The sequence below is a fragment of the Lagenorhynchus albirostris genome, chromosome 3 (genome assembly GCF_949774975.1).
Source record: "Lagenorhynchus albirostris chromosome 3, mLagAlb1.1, whole genome shotgun sequence".
Lineage (NCBI taxonomy): Eukaryota > Metazoa > Chordata > Mammalia > Artiodactyla > Delphinidae > Lagenorhynchus > Lagenorhynchus albirostris.
In genome coordinates this window covers 14,050,187-14,072,253 of record NC_083097.1, presented here as the reverse complement: position 1 = coordinate 14,072,253, position 22,067 = coordinate 14,050,187, and the positions used below count along the sequence as shown (strand labels likewise).

The 22,067-nt window shown below is 43.9% G+C and overlaps 1 protein-coding gene across 2 annotated transcripts in view; it reads left to right on the top strand.

Moving 5' to 3' along the window:
- RETREG1 (reticulophagy regulator 1) overlaps window positions 1-22,067 on the top strand; it is a 122,836-nt gene that overhangs the window by 86,265 nt on the left and 14,504 nt on the right. The gene's annotated exons all lie outside the window — the stretch shown is intronic.

The following is a 22,067-nucleotide window of genomic DNA, read 5'->3' as shown; positions in this document are numbered from 1 at the left end:
TTGTTAGAAATCTAAGCTAGTAAACATTTTGTAAATTGCTTGCATTTTAAAGACTTGAACATTTCTAAAGGTTAATAATTAGGCCAATATACCCGTTTTGGTATTACAATACTTTTTTTTACCATAGATCTTATCTTTGAAAATGTGATCATTGGGCCCCCATATGCAGTACATTAACTGTATTAATGTTTTATTAATATCTGGCTCTAAGAAAGGGGGATAGAGATGGGAAAGGAAGCAGGAAGTTATTTCTATTAATATGAGCACAACTTGTGTCCGTATTGGAAGTTTCCATTTCTAGCCCCATTGCTGTGTTAACAAAATTTATATAAATCGGTGTCATTGGAATTCTAATTAGGGCCATTGAGATTCAGATATGAAGATGTAGAAAGAAGGTTGTTTAAAAAAAGGACAAGAGGGGGCTTCCCTGGTGGCGCAGTGGTTGAGAAGTCCTCCTGCCGATGCAGGGGACGCGGGTTCCTGCCCCGGTCCGGGAGGATCCCACGTGCCGCAGAGCGGCTGGGCCCGTGAGCCATGGCCGCTGAGCCTGCGCGTCCGGAGCCTGTGCTCCGCAACGGGAGAGAAAAAAAAGGACAAGAGGTTATTGCCAATTTTATTGTCAAAGAAAGTGGAAACTGGTAACTCTCTAGGAACAGGAATACCACAATATTTTTTTGTCCTTGTATAAGCATTCCTTTTCAGCCATGGTTGTATGGTGTGTTTGTGTGTGTGTGTGTGTGTGTGTGTGTGTGTTGACTATAATCAGTTGTAATCATGTCCTTAAAAGCTACTTTTCTCTTTAGTTTTCTAGTTTTCATTTTCTTCCAGATTCCTTCCCCATCCATCAAAGGGGACGTTAAGTTCACATTTAATTGAATAATGAAAGAACTTTCTATATAAAATGAGACATTAAATCAAGTGCTTGAAGATGGCATTTACACAAGTGCCTAGATTTAGGACACGGACTCATTAAATAGTTGAGAAAACACTTTCAGAGAATTTTAGACGTCAGTCTTGGTTTGAGATGATGGGTGATCTACCAGTATTGTGTGTATCCCCCTCATGACATTTGAACATTTCTGAAAGCAGGACTTTCTCTTTTTCACTTTCCATCATGGCATTCCCGCCAACTCTCTGCATAGAATTTTGCATGGAATAGGCACTTTTATAAATACTTGTGAATGGAAAGTATTTATAAACCATTTTAACACCTGAAGTAAGTATCTAGGGGGCCTGATCATTTTAGAGACTGAAGGGAGAGACTTGGCAGACGTGTCATAAGGGTTGCCTTAATGAAATGGAACGTTCCCACAGTTAAATTAAATCATAATTAATTGTGGATAATTATAAATATTTTGAACAAGTAGTTTATGATGTAAACTAAACAAACAAAAGTTTTTTTCTCAGAATGTTTTACCGGTTACAAGATAAACAGACAAGAAGGAGAATAAATAAATAAGTAAATACACATACACACACACACACTATACACATATCTAATAATAATTATTATTACCAAAGACTAATAACTTGCTGAAAGTGGGAAATGCCTTCTCACTCCTTTGAAGTAGGCTACCCCGCCTCCTCTTTTTTGTTCTGATGCGATAACTCCCAGCTCTCCACAGCTGGTAGTTTTCTATGGAGTATACTTTGCTGCATACATTTGTTTGTTTGTTTCCATATCTGTGCAGAAAGTTAGAAAGGGCACCCCAGACGGGGGGAACATTTAGAGCCAGGCTAAACGTAAAATATTACATTTGAGAGGGAATTTTCCTCTTGCTACATCTGAGATTACGTGCCGTTGGACACGTCCTTTGGTGCCACATCTAAAAGAGGAATAACTCTTATTGTAAGCCTCGAATCTGCTGGCCAAATGTGTTTTTCAAGCTTGATTGCAGGCGGTTCTGGGTGAGTGCCACATTCAGGCTTCTTCCTGTTACTTTAGTCCCATTTTGGAATTTGCTAAATCAGATTGCTCTGTAACGGGCAGTGAGCAAAATCTGAAATTAATCAGTGGAAAGCAAATGACGGGAGGCTCCGTTAGGGTATCCGGGTGCGTGCTTAGGGCACCTCACGGGCTGGCTGCTTCGTGTGCTGTGGTCCAGTGGCCCCGGCGCACCGTTTCATATTCACCAAGTGGACGAACGTGAAGACAGCTGCCTGGGGGGCCGGGGGAGGCGGAGGAGGGACCCTCCTTCTTGCTGTGTATCTTGTTGCCAGTAATAAACGCTCTTGGTAAGAACCTCCAAAGACTCCGCGCCAGTGTCATGGTCAGGAGGTGAGGGAGAGGGTGTGAGAGAATGCTGTTCTGACGCCGGGAAAGGAGGGCAGAAAGCCAAGCAGGAAGCATCGGGTGCCAAAGAAGAAGGAAGAAAGTGGGGGCCGCGACCGGGGAGGCAGACAGGATCAAGAAATACGAGGAGAATCATCCCCTGGCCAGGGGCCTGGCTCCCTTGGTTTCTCATCCCGCCTCCCACCTCATTTTGGACCCCACGTGGGATGCAGCAGGTGGGCCCTGGGATGTCTTCAGTAGCCCGATGTGCGGTGGCGGGGGGATGGGGACAGGTGAAACATCGTCTAGTCCAGCTGCCTTGAAGCGGGTGGACCCCAGGCCACCTGGACTTAGGAGACTGTTACCCAAGGACAGTGTGCAGTTTTAGCATTTAGGAAGCAAAATGTTGGCTGCTAATGCAGGGCTCTCTGAAGCTTGTTATTTGACGTCTCATATAACATAGTAAAGATACAAAAGTTTGAAAAAGGTCACTGAGCCTCTAACACTAACTCTGTAACAGCAGTCTGGGCTGCTCTGCCCTGCCCTGGAGTGGAGAGGTTGCCCTGTATTTGGGCTCTGGATATACGAAGGGCTATTGTATTTAAGAAAACGAAAGCTCTTTAAAAGCACAGTAGCCATGGGGCTTCCCTGGTGGCGCAGTGGTTGGGAATCCGCTTGCCAGTGCAGGGGACACGGGTTCGAGCCCTGGTTCAGGAAGATCCCACATGCTGCAGAGCAGCTAGGCCCGTGCGCCACAGCTACTGAGCCTGCGCTCTAGAGCCTGCGCACCTAGAGCTGGTGCTCCAAGACGAGAGAGGCCACCGCAATAAGAGGCCCGCACACGGCAATGAAGAGTAGCCCCCGCTCACCGCAACTAAAAAGAAGGCCCGCGTGCAGCAACGAGGACCCAACGCAGGCAAAAATAAATTAATTAAAAAAAAATGTATTTCCATTAAAATTAAAAAAAAAAACAGCACAGTGGCCTCTGTAGTATTTGGAAATGGCATTAGCAATCGCACTGAATTATAGTCTTGGAAGGTTTAAAAGAAATTGATTTAAATATATTCTTTAATCCAGATGTTTTAATGATTCAGGTTGGCCTGATTATAGGCTTAATTTCACCTTGTGGGTGAAGCCTATGCTTTGATAATACTATTTCTTTCATATATAGAGTGAGGCTAAGAAAAGCCTCACAAAGAAGTCTGACCAGCACGCCCCAGCTCAAGCTTTGTGTGTCGGGACGTTCGGTCGAGATGATGGCTTCCCACAAACAAGCGAATTTCAGCTTTCATAGGCCTGCAGAGTCCTTATGCTGCCGTTGGTTTTGAAATAGGCACAGAGAGGCGAAGTGAATAAGTAAGCCTGTGCAGACAGACACGTGTATCGTTATACGGTGGCGATGCAGGAGGTGGGCTCGACACCCAGAAAGGTCAGTGTGGTCAGCACACAAGGAGACGGGAGAGGCCGGCTGGAGGTGAGTGGGGGAGGTGTATGGGGACCCCTCACTGGGCCTTGCAGGCAGTGGTGTGTTGGTAAATGTCTAGCAACCAGCTCTCTGCTCTTTGGCAATCGTTGATTTCTCTGGTGTAATTACATCACTGTGGTCAATTTCAGGCCACCCACATGAGGTCAGTGAAAGCCGGGTTCAGAAGATGTGGGAAAAACTGGTTCTTGCAAACCCACAGGGGTCAGCCCCAGAACCCAAGTGACGTGGACTGGTGCAAGAGTTTGTGTTTAATGCTAAGTGTGCTCCATCTTCTACATTTATGTATCCCTAAGGCATACTAGACATTCGGGAAAGGTTTGTCGAAGGAATGAATGATTTCTTTTTCTTCCACCCTCTAATATGGTCATGGAAAAATCTGTCTCAGGCATAGACAGTGTTTACCACTTTTGAAATCCTACTTTGATCCAGGTGGGCTAATGTTTGAAATTGATTAAGAGCATGGAGAATAACACAGTCTATCCTTGTTGCAAGAGAGTGTGTTTAGTGTGAGATATCTTAATCACCAGTTAACAAGCAACGTGCTTTCCAAACCCTTGTGGCTCCCCAGCAAACTTCTGGTAATCAAGCCCTGTTAAAGCTCATTTCTATTTTATCAACACAGGGTGACTAATTCTTTGCCATCCCTAAAATGTGAGGAAGGTGTCTTTGCTTTCCAAAGCCAAAGGAGGGCTGCAGCTGCTGTGTGGTGGGCCACGGAGAGGTCTGTCCCAGGGCTGCCAAGAGAAGCTGTCCCTGACAGAGGGACAGCCCACTCATGCAGGTGGCCCTACTCCCAGCCTTTGGTCTCTTCGTGGGCAAATCCATGTCTGGATCCACTTGGTGTCTCCTCATTATGGAAATCTGAGTCCCACAGAAGGTATGTGAGGGCACAGGCTTGCTTACCTGAGGGTCAAATCTCATACACAATGGTGTTTTCCCACTAAAAGGTGTTATGACTGTCCATTGGGGGAAACAAAAATAGTGTAGAGAAAAATGAATATAAAGAAGAAAGGATCAAAATAAATAAAATAAAATTCAAGGGAAAAAAAAAAGAAGAAGACAGGATCAATTGTAATCTTACTACCCTAAAAAAAGGATTATTATGTCTTGTCTTCTAGTACTTCTTTGGACAAATTTTCTTGGCAATGTTACAATAATTATATATGATACATACAATTTTGTATGCTGCTTTTTCTTCTCATAAGCATTTCCCAGTGGCATTAAACATTTAGGGAGCATTTTTATTTTAGTTTAGTTTGTTTTGTTTTATTTTACTTTTTTATTTTATTTTATTATTTTATTTTATTTTATTCTGACCACGCCCTGTGGCATGTGGGATCTTAGTTTCCCAACCGGGGATCAAACTTGCGCCCCCTGCATTGGAAGCATGGCGTCCTAACCACTGGACCGCCAGGGAAGTCCCCTGGGGAGCATTTTTAATGCCTACAAAATATGCTATCCTTTGGATTTTTCCACCTATATTACTATTACTCTATGATTCCAGATGGTTTTGCCACTTTAATTTTTCTCATTAGGGGAATCATTGCCTCAAAGGGTATGAAGTGTGAGCTGGTAGTTTCCTAAGTCCTGGGTCCAGAAACTGGCCAAGCATCATTTCTACCATGTCCTGTTGGTCAAGCAGAGAAAGAATACAGATTTGAGGGGAGAGGACACGAACCCCTTTTTTCCTGAAGAACGTCAATGAATTTTGGGGCTTTATTTTAAAACTACTAGAGAGGGGGGGCTTCCCTGGTGGTCGAGTGGTTGAGAAACCACCTGCTAATGCAGGGGACACAGGTCCGAGCCCTGGTCCAGGTAGATCCCACATGCCGCAGAGCAACTAAGCCCGTGTGCCACAACTACTGAGCCTGCGCTCTAGAGCCCGCGAGCCACAACTACTGAAGCCCACGCACCTAGAGCCCGTACTCCGCAACAAGAGAAGCCACCGCAGTGAGAAGCCCGCACGCAGCAGCGAAGACCCAACACAGACAAAAATAAATTAATTGAGAAAATAAATAAATAAATAAAACTACTAGAGAGAGAAAAAAATGTTTACTATTTGTTTTTATAAAATTTTATCACACTGTTTGGAAGGATAATGATGGTAAAACTTACCATCTGGCTCCTTCTCCTGTTTTTAAAAAAGCTTGCAGACCAGTGACATCTCTTCCTAACAGAGGAATGCTCCAGGGGTCTTGATGAATATACTTATTTATATAGAATAACTTCCTAGTTAGTTGAAGCTCACGTTTTTAGGCATAAACACCTAACTATTTTAACTATCCTGTAGAGTGACTGCAGACATGGTCTGTGGAATGATGCAAAGCTGTTTCCAATCCTGGCTGCAAATCCCAACCTCACCATTGACTAGCTGGGTGGCCTCTCTGAATTTCATTTTGTTATCAATAAAATGGGGATAATAATACTTCCTTTATAGGTTTGTCCTATAGATTAAATATGGTATTCCACATTAAATATTTAGCTTAGTGAATGGCTCAGAGTAAGTCCTCAAAAAATAGTTAATAATAATACTTACATAAGTTATACACCTCCTTAAGCAGCACAGAATATATGACAATACGGAGGATGTTCAGTGTGTGCAGTCCATCCCCTCTCTACATGGTGGGCTCAGCCACGGGTGCGTACAGAGTTGGTGCATTCCTGGTTGGCTTGGTCTAGATGGTCTGTTTGCATAGGGCCACAAGGGGTGTGTGTTTGGTTCACATTGTTTTGATCCTTCCTGTAATTGATTTAACCCAAGTGAGCATGGGTGTCATGCCAGTGACGTGTGTTGAGTCAAAGTATTTACTCCTTCTCTGGGGAACAAGGATGTCTGCCCAGTGCATCCGACAGTGAGCTGAGTACCCACAGGAGGGAGTTCACGGCACATGTTGTCTCTTGTCTAATTGGTTTGTTTTAATCGTACGGGCACCGTGAATCTTCTAAATGATCGTGTTTCTATCTCTGATTTAGCCATTTGGAGGTAAAATTACAGCTCCCTTCTAGATAGTATATGGGACCCTCTGGATACACTTCTGTATGCCCTTCTTCCCCTGGGCTTTCCTATTTTCTCTCCCATCAGGCCTTTTAGCCTCGTTCCTTTGTAGGGCCATCACCCCCGTGGTGGCAGGGGACGTGTACAAGGCATCCAGCTGAGAGAGCCAGTGGGGGATTGACGTCCATCCCAGGCTCTACCCCCAAGCCCTGTGCCCTCGTGAGGGGCTGCACCTCCTGGACAAGGTGCACCATTTTGTACAGATACATCCTGTGGACTAATAGGCTCTGCTCGCTGAGGTGTTTATTTTATCCCTGTTATCTGTGTACTTTCATAAGCGACCTCAAACCCTTTCTGCACCAGAGTGAGATAAAGTGATTACCAAGAGAATAACCATGGCTAGCAGGCAAATCCAATATATACATCTGTATGAAGAAACAGAAAATGAAGTGTCCCACTCACCTAGTTTTAAACTTAAGACAAGGGAACAAAAAGCGATTCAATTCTAGAGAAGTTCAGTTATAGGTTGGAGTTAAGGTGAAAGAAATTCAACGCCTCCATTTTGTGTTTGAGAAAATGGGACATCAGCTTGCAGTGTTTAAAGAAAGGTTGCTTTGAAAATCAGAAATTGTCTTCAGTAATCACACTTCTCTTTCAACTAAAGTCAAGGGATTTCAGTTGGTTTCTGGGGCTGGTTGGCCACGTGGCAGCTTAGTAAGAATGTATAGTAAGAACCAGCCCAAAGTCAGAGGAAAGACCTTCAGGAAGAAGTGAGTTAAAACTCTGTTTATGTTTCTTCAGCCATTCTTGTGAAACCGCCAGTGAACTCTGGATAGGAAGATAGACACGACCTCCTGGGGGAGTCCTGGCTTCTGGCTTTTTGGCCAGAGTAACCTCATCTCATGCAGTGTTTTGCGAGTGAGATGATCAGGCAGGACGTTTCTACCTGAATTTTTTCTGATTTCTCTCTCATCCTCTCCTGCATCCGTTCTCTCTCTTATATCTTTCCCCTGGTGCCTTCACACCAGGAACTGCTTTCTTACCCGTGGTACCCGCCACCTCTGGATCCCAAGTCGGCAAAGGCGAGGGGATAAACCTGCATGTAGCAACACATGGCAATACCTGTAGGTCACAGAGTGTCCTGATGCAGACATTGGGAAACAGTGGGGTAGGGAGTGTCCTGGCTGTTCCTGGGAGACACACACAAGCTCAGTCAGTGCTCAAGAGGACAGATGTGTTACCCTTGGGAGGAGACTCCCGTGAGCCTTCCAGGCCAGAACACACTGCCCCCCCACCCCCACCCCGCCAACAGCCTCATTTTTGCAGGATCAGCCTGGCCTGGGCGTGACTGTCACCCACTGGGACAATGCCACCGAGGGCTATTAAAGGTGTTGCTCTGTGGCTTCAGCAGCATCTGGGGAAGGATCATCGGACGGCAGAGTCTTCCTCTTGGAGGGGGGCTGCAGTTGTGAGTGCCTGATATGGAAAGAGGTGAGGGGGAGGCCGGACCCCCAGATGCCTCCTCTCCCCCATAACTGTGATTTATGACGGGCTGCTCTGTTTCCAGGGTGGAGACTGGTCCTCCAGAGCTGGGCAGGCACCCACTTGTGGTAGTGCTTAAGAGGTGTCACATAGTAAGTACCAGCGTGATGCAGCCTCTTTGCTAGCTGTAAACAGAGGGTGAGGCTATGCACCAGTAGTATCCCGTGACTCCGGAAGTGACATCTCCTGGTGGGGTTTTAGTTGAACCCTAAGCAAGTGTTTTATTTTTGAAAAGAAAACAAGCGCATCTATCAGTGGAGCCTCTTCACATTATGCCTCTAGAAATTATACCTATAAACTTCGTCTTCAGACAAGATGAGGGGATTACAAATGTGTTTCTATATTTTTGGGAATTACTGGTGTCTACTACTGAGAGCATTCTATGCAGGGCTCACTAATTAGGGGTCATATGTATGTTTAAACGTGGCTCCCTTCTCTAAGAAATTAACTCAGTGTTTCTGGAGTAGCTTGTAACGTGAGTGGTGGATAACCTTCCTTCCAAGGTAATTAAACTGAGCGTGAATTCTAAATAGTCATAATTTCCCCGTTTTGTAATACTTGAAACACTTCCTTTTAGAAGCGTATTTGTTTGTATGAAGGAAGACTTTGAGATGTAGATTTCGTAATAAAAGGAATATACACATCAATAGATTATAAACCCAGAATTAATCGACATGCTTGCTGAAACAAGAAGAGATTTGCTCAGTAAACTAAGATACGAGAAATGTTGGCAGCGACAATAAAGGAAGTACTTGATAATCCCTTTTTGGGGCACAGCAGAGGGGAACATGGGAGACGGTTTGTTCCCTAAGTGTTGAAGGTTTGATAGCAGATGACGTCTTTCTTTCTTGCCAGCTCCTATAAACTGGAAATGGTGCCTGGAGCTCTCAAAGGGTTGTGAGGCCTGGTCAGGAAGGTTCTGGAAAGAGTGTGATGGTCTGCCATACCTGGGGAGGGTGGAGTGCTTATGTGGGTGAAGCCCACTGCACTAGGGTAAGAAGTTGGGGTGGGAGGTGGGAGGGGTGGGGTATAATCTTTGTTTATTTAGACAAACTTTGAAAAGACCCTAAAAGTTTTCAGTGACTTCGATGGCACCTTGACTTTTCCCCCTCCGTTAGATACCAACGTTCTGAAGCTTGAGACCTTAGCATCTCTACCCAGGACAAATCTGAAAGTTAGGTGCCTTTTGCTAAAACCTGGGTAAACTTTGAGGGCAAGGACTGTTTTAAGATCAGAGGAAACCTCTCTCATTCTAATACTTGACAAGTCAAACCTGGCATACAACAGCTTCGCCAGCAATGTGACAGGAAATTGTGTGCTTATGTTTCATGTGTTATTGGCAAAAGGACTGTTTTTCTAACCACAGGCTTGGGAGGCTGGTGGGTTGGAGCTGGAAAGACCTGGGTTCAAATCTGGGTTTTCTTGGTCGTGTCTGCTTTCTCATCTGAAAACGGGAGCATTTTACCCACCTTGTCCGATTGTTGAGAGGATTATACAGCTCCGAATGTAGTTCCTGGCCCTTGGTACGTGCACAGTAAGTGAAAGGTGTCCTTAGACTAAAAGCTCTTGGAATGGTTCCCGGTTGGCTTGCTGGGCTAATCAGTGATCCCCGTCACCGCTGTATAACCACATGGCTGAAGCCCATGACACCCTGAACCCAGCAGGTCAGTGCAGCCCAGAGGCCAAATCCACCCCACAGCCCGTTTTTATAAATCAAACTTTGTTGGAACGCTCTTCCATTTGCACGTTGTCTGTGGCTGCCCTCACGCTGTAATGGCAGAGTTGCGTACACGGACTGTATGGCCAGCAGAGCCCCAGATATTTGCCCTCCGGCCCTTTAGAGAACACGTTTGCCTCCCCGACTCTAGTGTAGACCGCTTCCACCATTTGAGTCGTGTGCTTACTGAGGCAGAGCGTTCATTCTCAAATCTCTGAAGGCCCATTGTCATTGCTACTGTAATTGCATAATTTTAATTATAAATTATGTAAACTGATGAAATAAGAGATCAAAAGGAGTCTTGTTGTGGGAGCGTCTACTGGTTGTTCCCAAATACTCGACTTCCTTTCCTTCCATAGTAGAATCTCAAGTTTCAGCCCGATGATGGCCACCAGCAATTGAATTACATTTCCTAGGTTCCCTTGCAGCCAGGTATGGCCGTGTGACTACATTCCAGCCAGTGGGAGGTGGGTGAAAGCTTTGCATGCAACTTGCAGGCCATGACTTCAAGGGAGAGGGAGTGCCCTCCGCTTCCTTTTTCCCCTCCCTGCTGGCTGCAGTGGTCCGTGGGATGACTGTGTGATTCGAGAATATATGGAGTATTAAGATGGAAAGAGCCTGGGTCTTCAACATTATAGAGATCCTGTGTTAGCCCTGGACCACTATGTTCTGCTGTCCATGAGGGAGAAATGAAGTGCTCTCTTGTTTAAACCCATCACTTAGACCTTTGATACAACGGGCAGACTTATATCTTAATACATACAGTTGTTTATCCCTAAGAAAACTGTCAAATGTATTAGAAAGAATCAGTAAGGGCCAATTGCTGGTAAATAATGCTTTTTTAAAAAAGTGAACGAACAGCTAAAAAGGTAGGCGGGGGATAGGCATAAAAATTGAGAATGATCCTTTATGTGGGTTGTTTGATTCGTCATTAAATTCTTGCTCCTCTTTAAATAAATGAAACTAGAAATCATGAGTAATTCATGGGGATGTGTTTTATGCCAGAACGCCAATCTTTGTTGCAAGCCCTAACTCAACTGGAACTTTTATAACTCCCGCAGCACGTATTCGTAAGTTAATATTTGTTGGATTGAGTTGACTGCCCCAAGGGTGTACTGCTTGGTTTCTTAGTCTCCAGTCAGCATTCAAGTTCTACCCTGAGTCTAAGAATATTCATGTCAGTTACTCATTAATATGGTTGAGAATTAATCACCTACACCAGCCCAGATAAGGGAATAGGAAAGTTATCTAATACTGAGAAAACAGCTTAAAAGTGACCACTGTTTGCAACGGATGAAGATAGACTGTGATAGCTCTTTTAAAGCCCACGATGAGGGCTTCCCTGGTGGTGCAGTGGTTGAGAGTCCGCCTGCCGATGCAGGGCACATGGGTTCGTGCCCCGGTCCGGGAGGATCCCACATGCCACGGAGCGGCTGGGCCCGTGAGCCACGGCCGCTGAGCCTGCGCGTCCAGAGCCTGTGCTCCGCAACGGGAGAGGCCACAACAGTGAGAGACCCGCGTACTGCAAAAAAAAAAAAAAAAAAAAAAAGCCCATGATGAAAATCTAAGAAAGGAAGTTGAATGACTCTCAGGTAATTAGGCCTTGACAGGTAGGAGTGCCCATTGTTTCTGGTAAATTTGCCTTTAGCTTCTGACCTCCATCTCTTTGGTCTCCTGCTCCACTGTTGACAGCGAAATCACAGGTCCCTGCTTTGACCAAACACAGAATTTCAGGGGTCCAACTGACTGAGCCTGCAGAAGGCAGGCCAGCTGGGCATCTGCCCTGGCCTTGCCATCCCCAGGGCCTGGAAATCCGCAACCCATTGTAAAGGAAAGATCAAATTCCTCATAGGGCTTTAAGTTTCTCCATTACAGGACCACAGATATTGACATCCTTAATACCCTCACAGCCTCAGAAAATGGAAGCAGACTGGGCCTTCTCAGCCTATTAGGAGGTCTGTTTGCTGGGAACCTCTTTCGGCCTGAGATCTGACACTTTGACATCAGTACTTGAAGGGTCGCTGAGAGCTGCTGGCTGAGATTCTCTTTCCCATCAGTACCACCAGGGATGTGTTAAGGGATATTGCCAGCTTCAAGTATTCCTCTCTCAAGTTCATATCAATTTCTAAATCAACTCTTTATAGGAGAAGATAAATGTTTATTTCATAAAAGTAGAGGACATATTTAGAGTTTTCCTAAATTCAGCCTTTTAGGTAAACGTGAGTGGATTATAAAGTCCTTGAGCAGAAGGCATCATTGATTATCCAATCCAGCAGCAGTCAACCCGGGGCCCATGGACCCTCTGAATTCCCGAGGTATTTTGAAGGGGGCCATTATCCAAAAACAGTTACTATCCGATCTGGTCCAGCTCCTTATTTTATAGACTTGAGAAACCCGAATTCCTCCTGTGGACCAGTCAGAACAGCCTCCCAGGGACTTCTGTGGTCGCCGTGCCACTGATCTGTGGCATTCTTTAGCATAATTTGTTTAAAGAACATTAATTTCATTTCCTCTTATGATTCCAAAGAGTCAATTCAGAACAGAATTCACAGAGTTGGTTCATTCCTGGCCTCTCGGACTATATACTCAAAGTGAACTGAATTTTTAAGTGAACCTAATCATCTTCTTAGCGTCTGGGGTGTCTAGTGGCTGTGGCATGTAGAGGGATCACTCAAGTCATGTTGTCACTGGATAGTTTTGTTAAAGATTACATAGATTAGAAGGCATGGGCTTTGTTTGTAAGAGAAACAGAGGCAGATATCTGTCTTTAAAAACAATTACCTTTTCTAGAACCCAACATTTTGATGAGCCATTTTTTCCATTTCTTGAAAATGCATTGTGGTAGCATGAGCTAGGGAAAAAAAAAAGCAAGAAGAATATACATAATAAATTAAGTTCTGATCAAAATACAATTCTAAACCTAGAACATCTTTCAAGACGATGATTAAAAGATATCTCTCTCTGTCTTTCAGTGAATGTTTGTTTAAAATAGTCATTGTGTTGTTTAAGTATAGGTGATTTTCTTTGACCATCTGGCTCCATTGGTTCCCTTTTGGCTGTGGCCAGTTCCCTGAAGACTCATTACCTTTGTGGCTCTCACCTAGGCTGGTGAACTCACAAGGGGCTCAGGATGAAATATTTCGCACCACTTAATTGATCTCCCTAACTGGGTGGAGACAACCCTTGGAAGGTCCAGGCCCAGTTAAATGCCATTTCACAGTACTTTTGTCCTTGTGGTTCTAGATGGTTCTCACATGGGAAAAGTATTGGTTTGGCCAAAAGTTTCGTTCGGGTTTTTCCATACCATCTGGCGGAAAAACCTGAACGAACTTTCGGCCAACCAAATAAATGATTAAGGTTGATCAAAGAGCTATTTCATCTTACTCTATAGGCTCTTATCAAGTCTGTTTCATGTTAGTAGATTATCGTGTCGGGGAGGAAGAAATTTTCCCCTACCCTTCTAGGTTCTTCTGGCTGGTGTAAGAATTAAATTGGCACGAGAAGATTAACAGGAGAAAAACAAAAGTTTAATAGCCTGTACACATGGGAGAGACCTAGGAGAACTGAGTAACTTTCCAGAATGGCCAAAACCCTCACCTGAACTACCGTCTTCTGCTAAAGACAAAAGAGGTGTTGAGGGTAGTGGTCTGGAACTTCAAAGGCTAGGAAGGCAATTGACATGGAGGTAGAAAAGCAAATGTTTGGTAAGTAAAGGTTTGCTGGGCCAGGAAGAGACAATGGGACACAGAGTGGGCTCTGATCTCTAGGTCCTGCTGAGTTTCCCTCACCACCACACTCAGCCCATATTCCTGGCAGATGTCTCTGCTGCTAGCTTGCTTCTTGGAACAAGCCCTCTATCTGTTGATACATTATTTTAGGCAGTTAGGGGGAAGGCCAAAGTTTCTTCCTGAGTTCTTTTGGGCCTTGATTGTTTTCACCTCGAAATAATATGCATGCCAGAGAGACAACTTGGGGTGGCAAATTTTGCATCGCTACAATAGAGTACAAGCAGAACATGGGATAAGAATACATTCTATATGTGTATAAAAACAAGAAGGCATTTAACATTTTACCGACTAGCCAATCCAGTAGACAGCGACCTAGAGGGAGAGGAGAAAGGGGTATGGATGTAACCGTGTGCCCCGGAGAGAGCTGCGGGAGTTGTGAACACACAGGCACTTGCCTAGGAGATCTGATTCGGTTGTCGGCGGCTTCCTGGAAGTGGCTAGAAGACTGGGCAAGCAGATGATCTCCAATACACCGGCTTGGCAGTTTACACATACAGAAAGCGCGAGTGGCAGCCGTTAGATTCTCCTGAACACCACGGACAGGAACTTGGACTCTGGGGGCAGGTGTGAGTGTCTGCAAAAATGAAGGAGGATGGGGGAGATGGCAGGCACCTCTCTTACTGGCATAAGTTTCAACCTAGATCATTCCAATCTCATTTACTTTCACTGAACTTCACAGCACAAGGGAATACAAATTTTTAAGAAAAAGTTTTCCTGAGCGAATTTATAATGTGAATGGAAGTGAAATGTCGGAGGAACTCTTTAAGTACGTGTTTGCAGGAACCCCTTCAGTCTTCAGGTATAAAATACACAATGACGGTTCTCAAGGTGGTGAGAAATGCACTGAAGGCAACTCCTTTTTAGTTAATTATCAGCCAGATTTTTATTGCTGTTCTATGTGTATGAGAACGTGGGGGAAATGCCATCCCGTAGAAGCCCACTCTCTAAAGCAGACAGACTCTATTAATTACTTTTTAGAATTTTGTTTTCCTAAAGAAACTATCATTAGGAGAAATACGTTCTTTTGAAATTTGTCCTCACTCCGTAGCATCAACCACTGCACACCCTCCCTGGGCAAGAGATGCCTCCTCGGTAACCTGTGCCCAGATCCACTCCTCCCTTGCCTCTGCACATACTCCTTTCTAGTTCGTGCCCTCCCCGCTCCCAAATACATCCCCACCTTCCCGCCATGCTGCTGTTTAGTATTACATAATTTACCATTAAAACATGCAATAGGGCTTCCCTGGTGGCGCAGTGGTTGAGAGTCCGCCTGCCGATGCGGGGAACACGGGTTCGTGCCCCGGTCCGGGAAGATCCCACATGCTGCAGAGCGGCTGGGCCCGTGAGCCATGGCCGCTGAGCCTGCGCGTCCGGAGCCTGTGCTCCGCAACGGGAGAGGCCACAGCAGTTAGAGGCCCGCGTACCGCGGAAAAAAAAAAAGCAATATCCGTACAATAGCTTATTGTTAAAACTCTGCTTTTGAGGGAGGCCGAGGGCCAATTTAGCAAGCAGTAAGACATCAGAATGCGATTCTCATTGTTTTCTCTGACTGACAGCAGGGATCCTCTTGGTAAGGGTATGTTCCTTTAACAGTCACCAACATCATTCACCGGCTTTTAAATGAAGATAAATGGGAGATGCAGTCTTTAAAGGACTAAGGTGGGACTGTGGCCTATGCTTTAACAGTGTAGCATTTTGAATAAATATCTCAATGACTGATAGTCACTGACTCCAGGTTTGCCATATTCCAAGGTACTGCCTTCAACACAAAGGCTGACAAATTCTCCCAACAAAATTTAATTGGCCTTCATTTAAAAAGCCCTCTGGAGGCACTTTATCATCGTTCAGTCTGTTTGGGTTGTATATACCTGTTCCAGCCCAGTGTGATGGGTAAGGTCTCTCAAAAAACAAAATGAGGAACTATATTGTTAATGAAAAATTTTTGAACCATAAGCAATACGTTCTTCGGTATTGTCATAGAAGCTTAGGTTTCATGTAACTAGGCCAGAGGTTAAAAAAAAAAAAGAGAGAGAGAGAAAAAGGCAGGGAGAGGACATTTCCTTTTGATTCCAACTGCAGTAAATCCTGGACGGTACTTCATTGGAAACTGTGGATCCCAAACAGAATGCAAAAGAAAGGCTTATATCTGAATTAGCAAACTTGCCTTACAGAACAATTTCTGTTTTCCTTGGGGAGTGTTTCCTGGTTCTCAGGTATTATCTGTCCTTCGGGGATAAAGTAGAAACCTTTTCTTCCCTCAGGGGTAGTGATTAAAGCAAATCTCTGTGTTCACAAATGAAAGGGTGTTTAATCTCCTGCAGGTCTCAAGTAGGAGCTTGTTCGGAGCTGGTAATGGAATTTAAATTGTTCATGCCCTGGGCTTATGAAAGTCTACTTGTTGAAAAGTTAACAAAATTGAAAACGCTGGAAAATAACTGCTACTGGCATCTGTTCATGGAAACTAGAATCATACAAGAAGTAACATGATGGGCAGCTGAGCGCCAGGCTTCCAGATGATCTCGGTGGATTGGGTAGTTGATAATCTCTGCACCCAGGGAAGTGGCAGGGCAGAGACTGAGGTGGAAGGAAGAAAGGGGCAGTTTCACAAAGTGACTGATCTCTAGTTCATTTGAGACTTGATATGAAAAGAACGAGAGAGCTCCAAATAAAACACCAAGTTGCCCAGAGGGCGGTGAGGCTCAGCTTCTCAGGGCAGGAAGAGCCAACACTCAGGTGGCGCCTCCTGGGGGAGAAGTTGTCCACGTGGTTAATTGGTCTGAGAAAGTGAGAATTTCGCATTGAGTGCTCTGTAATTTCTTAATCTTGTGTTTGCTTATTTAATCCTCCAGTTGACATATCTTATTTGCTTTGTCATGGTTCTAATTCTGTGAGTGAGTGTGCAGGGAAACAGGATCCCTGTTTCTATTTCGTTTCTCTGCCTACACACAATCACACGCGAACACGCCTGCACGCGGAGGAACACGACACGGATCCAGAGGATTAAAAACAGTTCTAACACGTCGCACTCAGAAATGTTCAAATCTGTAACTGGAGACTGACTGACCTTTGTAAGAAAAATTATGCAGGGGTTAATATCAACAGATATTCACTACCAACAGAGAACATGAGACCGTTAGTCACCAGCCCAGAATGACAGGGCGGTGAGGGCTCCCGGGCCAAAGCATATTTATAGGTAAGATGGGTGAAGCAATTGTTTGTCCCGGTTGCTAGGTGACAGCTTAGGTTATAGCAAATCCCCTTTTACAAAAGTTTGGGATGTTGACATTGTTAACTTTCTGTAAAACATGGTTTGCCTTCAATTTCCAATTCCTATGGATTAAAAATAAAATAAATTAGTGTAAAATAATGTATTTTCTCTGGAGGCACTTTGACGGTTCTTCTAAACATCTTTGGAAATGGTTATTGCAATATGAGTTCTTAAGGATATGGAAAATCTAAAAAGTGACCAGAAAGGGGTGTGTGTGTGTGTGTGTGTGTGTGTGTGTGTGTGTGTGTGTGTGTGCACATGTGTTTGAGAGGAAACAGCAATAGCTGAAAATACTCTCCAGTGGATTGAGGAACAAACAAGGGACTGATTTTCCCTATCCCGATAGAAGGATGGATATTCATGGGGTTTCACATTCTGGCCAACTTCACAAGCCCCAGTCCGGTCTCCACGGGTTGCACAGGTGCTCGTGGGTCCATGTGAGAGTAATGTCTACAGAAGGTGCTGGATCCAGGGATCTCCATGGAGAAGTCAGGCGTTAGGGCCCAAGTTTTGCCAGAAGGAGTTCCACACAAAATACTAATTTCCACCTGAGGAAACATTTGATATAAATGAGTCCTATTTCTTGGTTACCTAATTTCGAAGGCAGTTTAATTCTGCATTTCCAAGGAAAAAAAATAAAACTATTCCATGTAAGTGAAAGCTGGTTTCCAAATTTTTTAGACTTTTTGCCTATGATGTATTCCTACACATATAAAGGAATACACACTAATTACTGTGATAGGTAATGTATAGAAGCATTCGGCTAAGTGTATTTAAAAAATCAATAGAAGTCACTAAACTATTTTTGATTTGTTTTTCTTTGTTTGATGTCTGTTCATTGTTTATATCCATTCCTTCATTCGATATTTTATGTGCCTTGTAGAAGTCAAGTTCTGTCAGCTGCTGAAGACAGAGCCGTATCTGTGAATCCGTTCAGGGCATTTAAGTCTCACGAGGTGTCAACATTACAAAGGAAAGTAACTACAGTTGAAAAATTGCTACAAGAGAAAATGATGGGGCTTCCTACTAAAACCATCACCTAAATAGAACTGTTTTTCTAAAAAACACTAATTCTAAAAGATACATGCACCCCAGTGTTCATAGCAGCATATTATTTACAATTGCCAAGATATGGGAGAAACCTAAGTGTCCATCAGCAGATGAATAGATAAAGAAGATGTGGTACATAAAATGGAATATTTCTCAGCCTGTAAAAGAGAATTAAATTTTGCCATTTGAAGCAACATGGGTGGACTTGGAGGGTATTATGCTAAGTGAAATAAGTCAGACAGAGAAAAACTATGTGTTCTCATATGTGGAATCTAAAAAATACAATCAACTAGTGAATACGACAAAAATGAAACAGATTCACAGATACAGAGAACAAACTAGTGGTTACCAGTGGGGGGGGAGGGGCAACATAGGGGGAGGGGAGTAAGAGGCACAAACTGTCAGGTATAACATAAGCTACAAGGATATATTGTACAACACAGGGACTATAATCAATATTTTATAAGAACTATAAATGGAGTATAACCTTTAAAAATTGGGAATGACTATATTGTACCCCTGTAACACATAATATTGTACATCAACCATACTTCAATAAAAATTAAAAAATAAAGTGAACAAAGTAACAAATGAAACCATTCAGGTACTAAAGACTTAAAAAAAAAAGTGAATAAATTGTCATGCTGATCTCTGTGGAATCTTATTCCATAACTCTTTTTAATAGTTGTTTCTGCCTTACAATTTAAAATATATTCTACAGTTCTGCATTGCCCACCCCCTCCCTGGAAAAATGTAGCCCTTTTTTTTTTTTTTTTTGCGGTACGCAGGCCTCTCACTGCTGTGGCCTCTCCCGTTGCGGAGCACAGGCTCCGGACGCGCAGGCTCAGCGGCCATGGCTCACGGGCCCAGCCGCTCCGCGGCATGTGGGATCTTCCCGGACCGGGGCACGAGCCCGTGTCCTGTGCATCGGCAGGCGGACTCTCAACCACTGTGCCACCAGGGAAGCCCTGTGGCACTTTATTTTGTATTGCAAATGCCAGAAACCAAACTGAAACCAGCTTAAGGTGAAAAAGGGAATGGGCTCCACAAAGAGGACGTCCATGTTTGAATTTGTTTTGGGCTCAGCAGAACCCAGGAACTCAGACCCGACCTTCAGGCTTCGTTTGTGCCCTCTGCCTCCGCCTCACACTCCTCTCCTTCTCTCTCCATCTGCTCCAGGATTCCTGTCTCTTGTTGGTAATCATCTCCGCAAATCTAAAGCTGAAGAAATATGTGAAAGGATTTGAGCTTTGATATATTAAAAAATCCCTTTTTTTGCTTTGAAAAATTACTTTCAGTTATAAAAATACCTTCTGACTTTTAGGTTGACTAGTATAAGCTAAAAAGATTTATTATCCTGTAAAGTGTACAATAATGAAAAGAGAGTATCTTATATTCAACAGGATCTCCTCATATATCCAATCCCCAGCTTAGTTTTTGAATGTTCCCCCCCTCCCCGCAACAGCCCTAGATTCAATGAAATGTCATTTTGTAAACGTGAATTTCATATATACCACGAGCGAGGGAGAAATCACTTTGGGGTCAGGGTAGAGGCTGTGCCTTAGTCATCGCGAAATCCCTGAGGCGGGACTGGTGACAGACAGACAACCGCACTCAGTGCATGGTGATTGAAATGAACGGAGGGGAAATGACACTGAGACACATTATCTGTTCTCTGCCAGGATTCATTTATTTCAGCATGATTTTTGGTTGTGCTCAAAGACGCTTGGGGTGAAAGGGATGTAGCAGGCTGCTGGCACGTGTTCTCTCCTCCAGAATTACCGTCTATTTTTAAAGAGCACCTGGGTGTCACGTTTCTTAGTCTCACAGAGCCCCCTAACGGGGAGAACTGTGTGCTGCACCCTGAAAACCAAGTGCATTCACGGTTCATGTATGGAGCCCTTAAACTGTGCAAAGGCTAATTGGTCTTTGAATATAACACTTAAAGACTGTTTTGTTAAGTAGACTTTTAAAGAAAGAAGGTACACAATCATGTAAAAGAAAGGTACTTTGCTGTACACCTGAAACTAACACAACATTGTAAATTAACTATACTTCAGTGAAAACCGGTTAATAAAAAATTCTTTACCCACTGAACTATAGTGTCATCATTTATTATCATGATTAGTTTGCCATTTTCTTGCATAAATACTGTGCAAGGAAATCACTATGCATATATTAAAAGAGTACATCATTCATGATAGCATCAAAACCCATCGGATTTCTAGGAACAAATGTCCTAAAGGATGCATAACCCTCTACACTAAAAACTATACACAAAAGATAAAAGAAAAAATTACAGTTATGTGTTCATACGTGTGTGTGTGTGTATTCAATAGCGTTTATAATAGGGCTTGAAATATGGTAGCATATGTCTGCAGCTTTGTTTATCTTCTTCAAGATTTCCTTGGCTGTTCTTGGTACTTTAAATTCCCATTTAAATTTTAGGATTAGGCAGCCATTTATAATTGGCATTATAAATTCTGATGAGATTTTGAATTTGTAGGTCAAATTGGGGAGAACTGGTATATTTACAATATGCCAATATGTCTACTCCTTGAACATATTCCTCCATTTACTAAGGTCTTCTTTAGTTTTTCTTAATAATGTTTTGTAGTTTTTAGGGTAGAGATTTATACATCTTTAGTAACATCTATTCCTAGGAATTTGGTGTGTTTTTGATGACATTGTAAATGACATACTTTTAAAAATTTCATTTTTGTAAGTTCCTATGTTTTAAATAAATGAAAACTCAACTAAAAAAAAAAGATAGGTATGAAAGAAAAATTTAAAAAATCATTCAGATCTGTTTGACCATGTGGGTTATTTGGTTCATAACAAAACTCACCACTTTTTATTCCTACGTTAAATTACTTAAATCACACAGTTAAATTACTTGAAATCAGTTGGATCCTTTTGGACGTTGCTTTCAAGATGTGTTAGGACCACAGCAGCATTCAGTCTAGGGCTCATTATTCTCTGCTGCTGAGGTAGGACCCTTGTGAGTACTCTACCCGACGTGTGAATTTTGAGGCTTTCCAGTCTAGTCGGTGGGAAGGATTTCCAGGCATCCTTCCCAGCCCTGTAAGCACAGGACTCCGTTCCCTCTCGTCCTTTCCCATGCCTTGTGCCTCACACATGCGCCCTCAGCTGGAGGGTCCAGGGGACCCTGCAGGTGGCCAGTGTTCTCTGTGCAGGCTCTACACCCCACACTCTGTCCCTCCAACTCCAGCCTCTTGGGACTCTCACTTCTGATGCCCAACTCAGGTAGTGGCCAGGACCCACCTGGGGGGCACCTCCCTGCTGTGCGGCCTGACACTTTTTCACTGGGTATTTCTTATTGTAACTCTTAGGATAAGAAACACGTGCCTCAGAATCACCTGGGACACTAATTCAAAAGGCAGGTTTCTGAGGTCACCCCAGGCCTGCTCCATCAGAGTTTCTGGAGTGAGGCCGTGACAGCTGCTGTTGAAACAGTGCCCTGGGGTTCACACACACTTCCCACGTGGGAACTGCCTAACAAGATTACTTTGGCCACACCTAACGTCTCTGCCTAATTGCATTCTAGTAGGGTTATGGAGGCAGAAAGAAGGGGTGTTGGCTTCGGATTCCACTGGCAAGCAGAGCTCCCTTCTGTGCCAAAGCGAGGCTGCTTGTCTGAGGGGCTATCTCTCTAATTCTTATTCCCTTAGAACTTCTCGGACTGGTGGAACCAGTAAACAGCTGCTTATCTTGACCATGCAGAGTGTCTTTTGTGAAAAATCTGTCCCTCTAGTTTCTCTTAAGGAGAATGTAACTAAACGAATCTGCCAGGGCCTCCGTTGGGTAGCTTTTCTGGCAAGCTCTGCACAAGCTGCAGATCCTTGGGCAGAGCCCATGTGAAAGATGCCATGGCCGTGGGAAGGCTGGGAGGTGTGGCTTCTCACTGGGAACCACGTGAACTGGATTC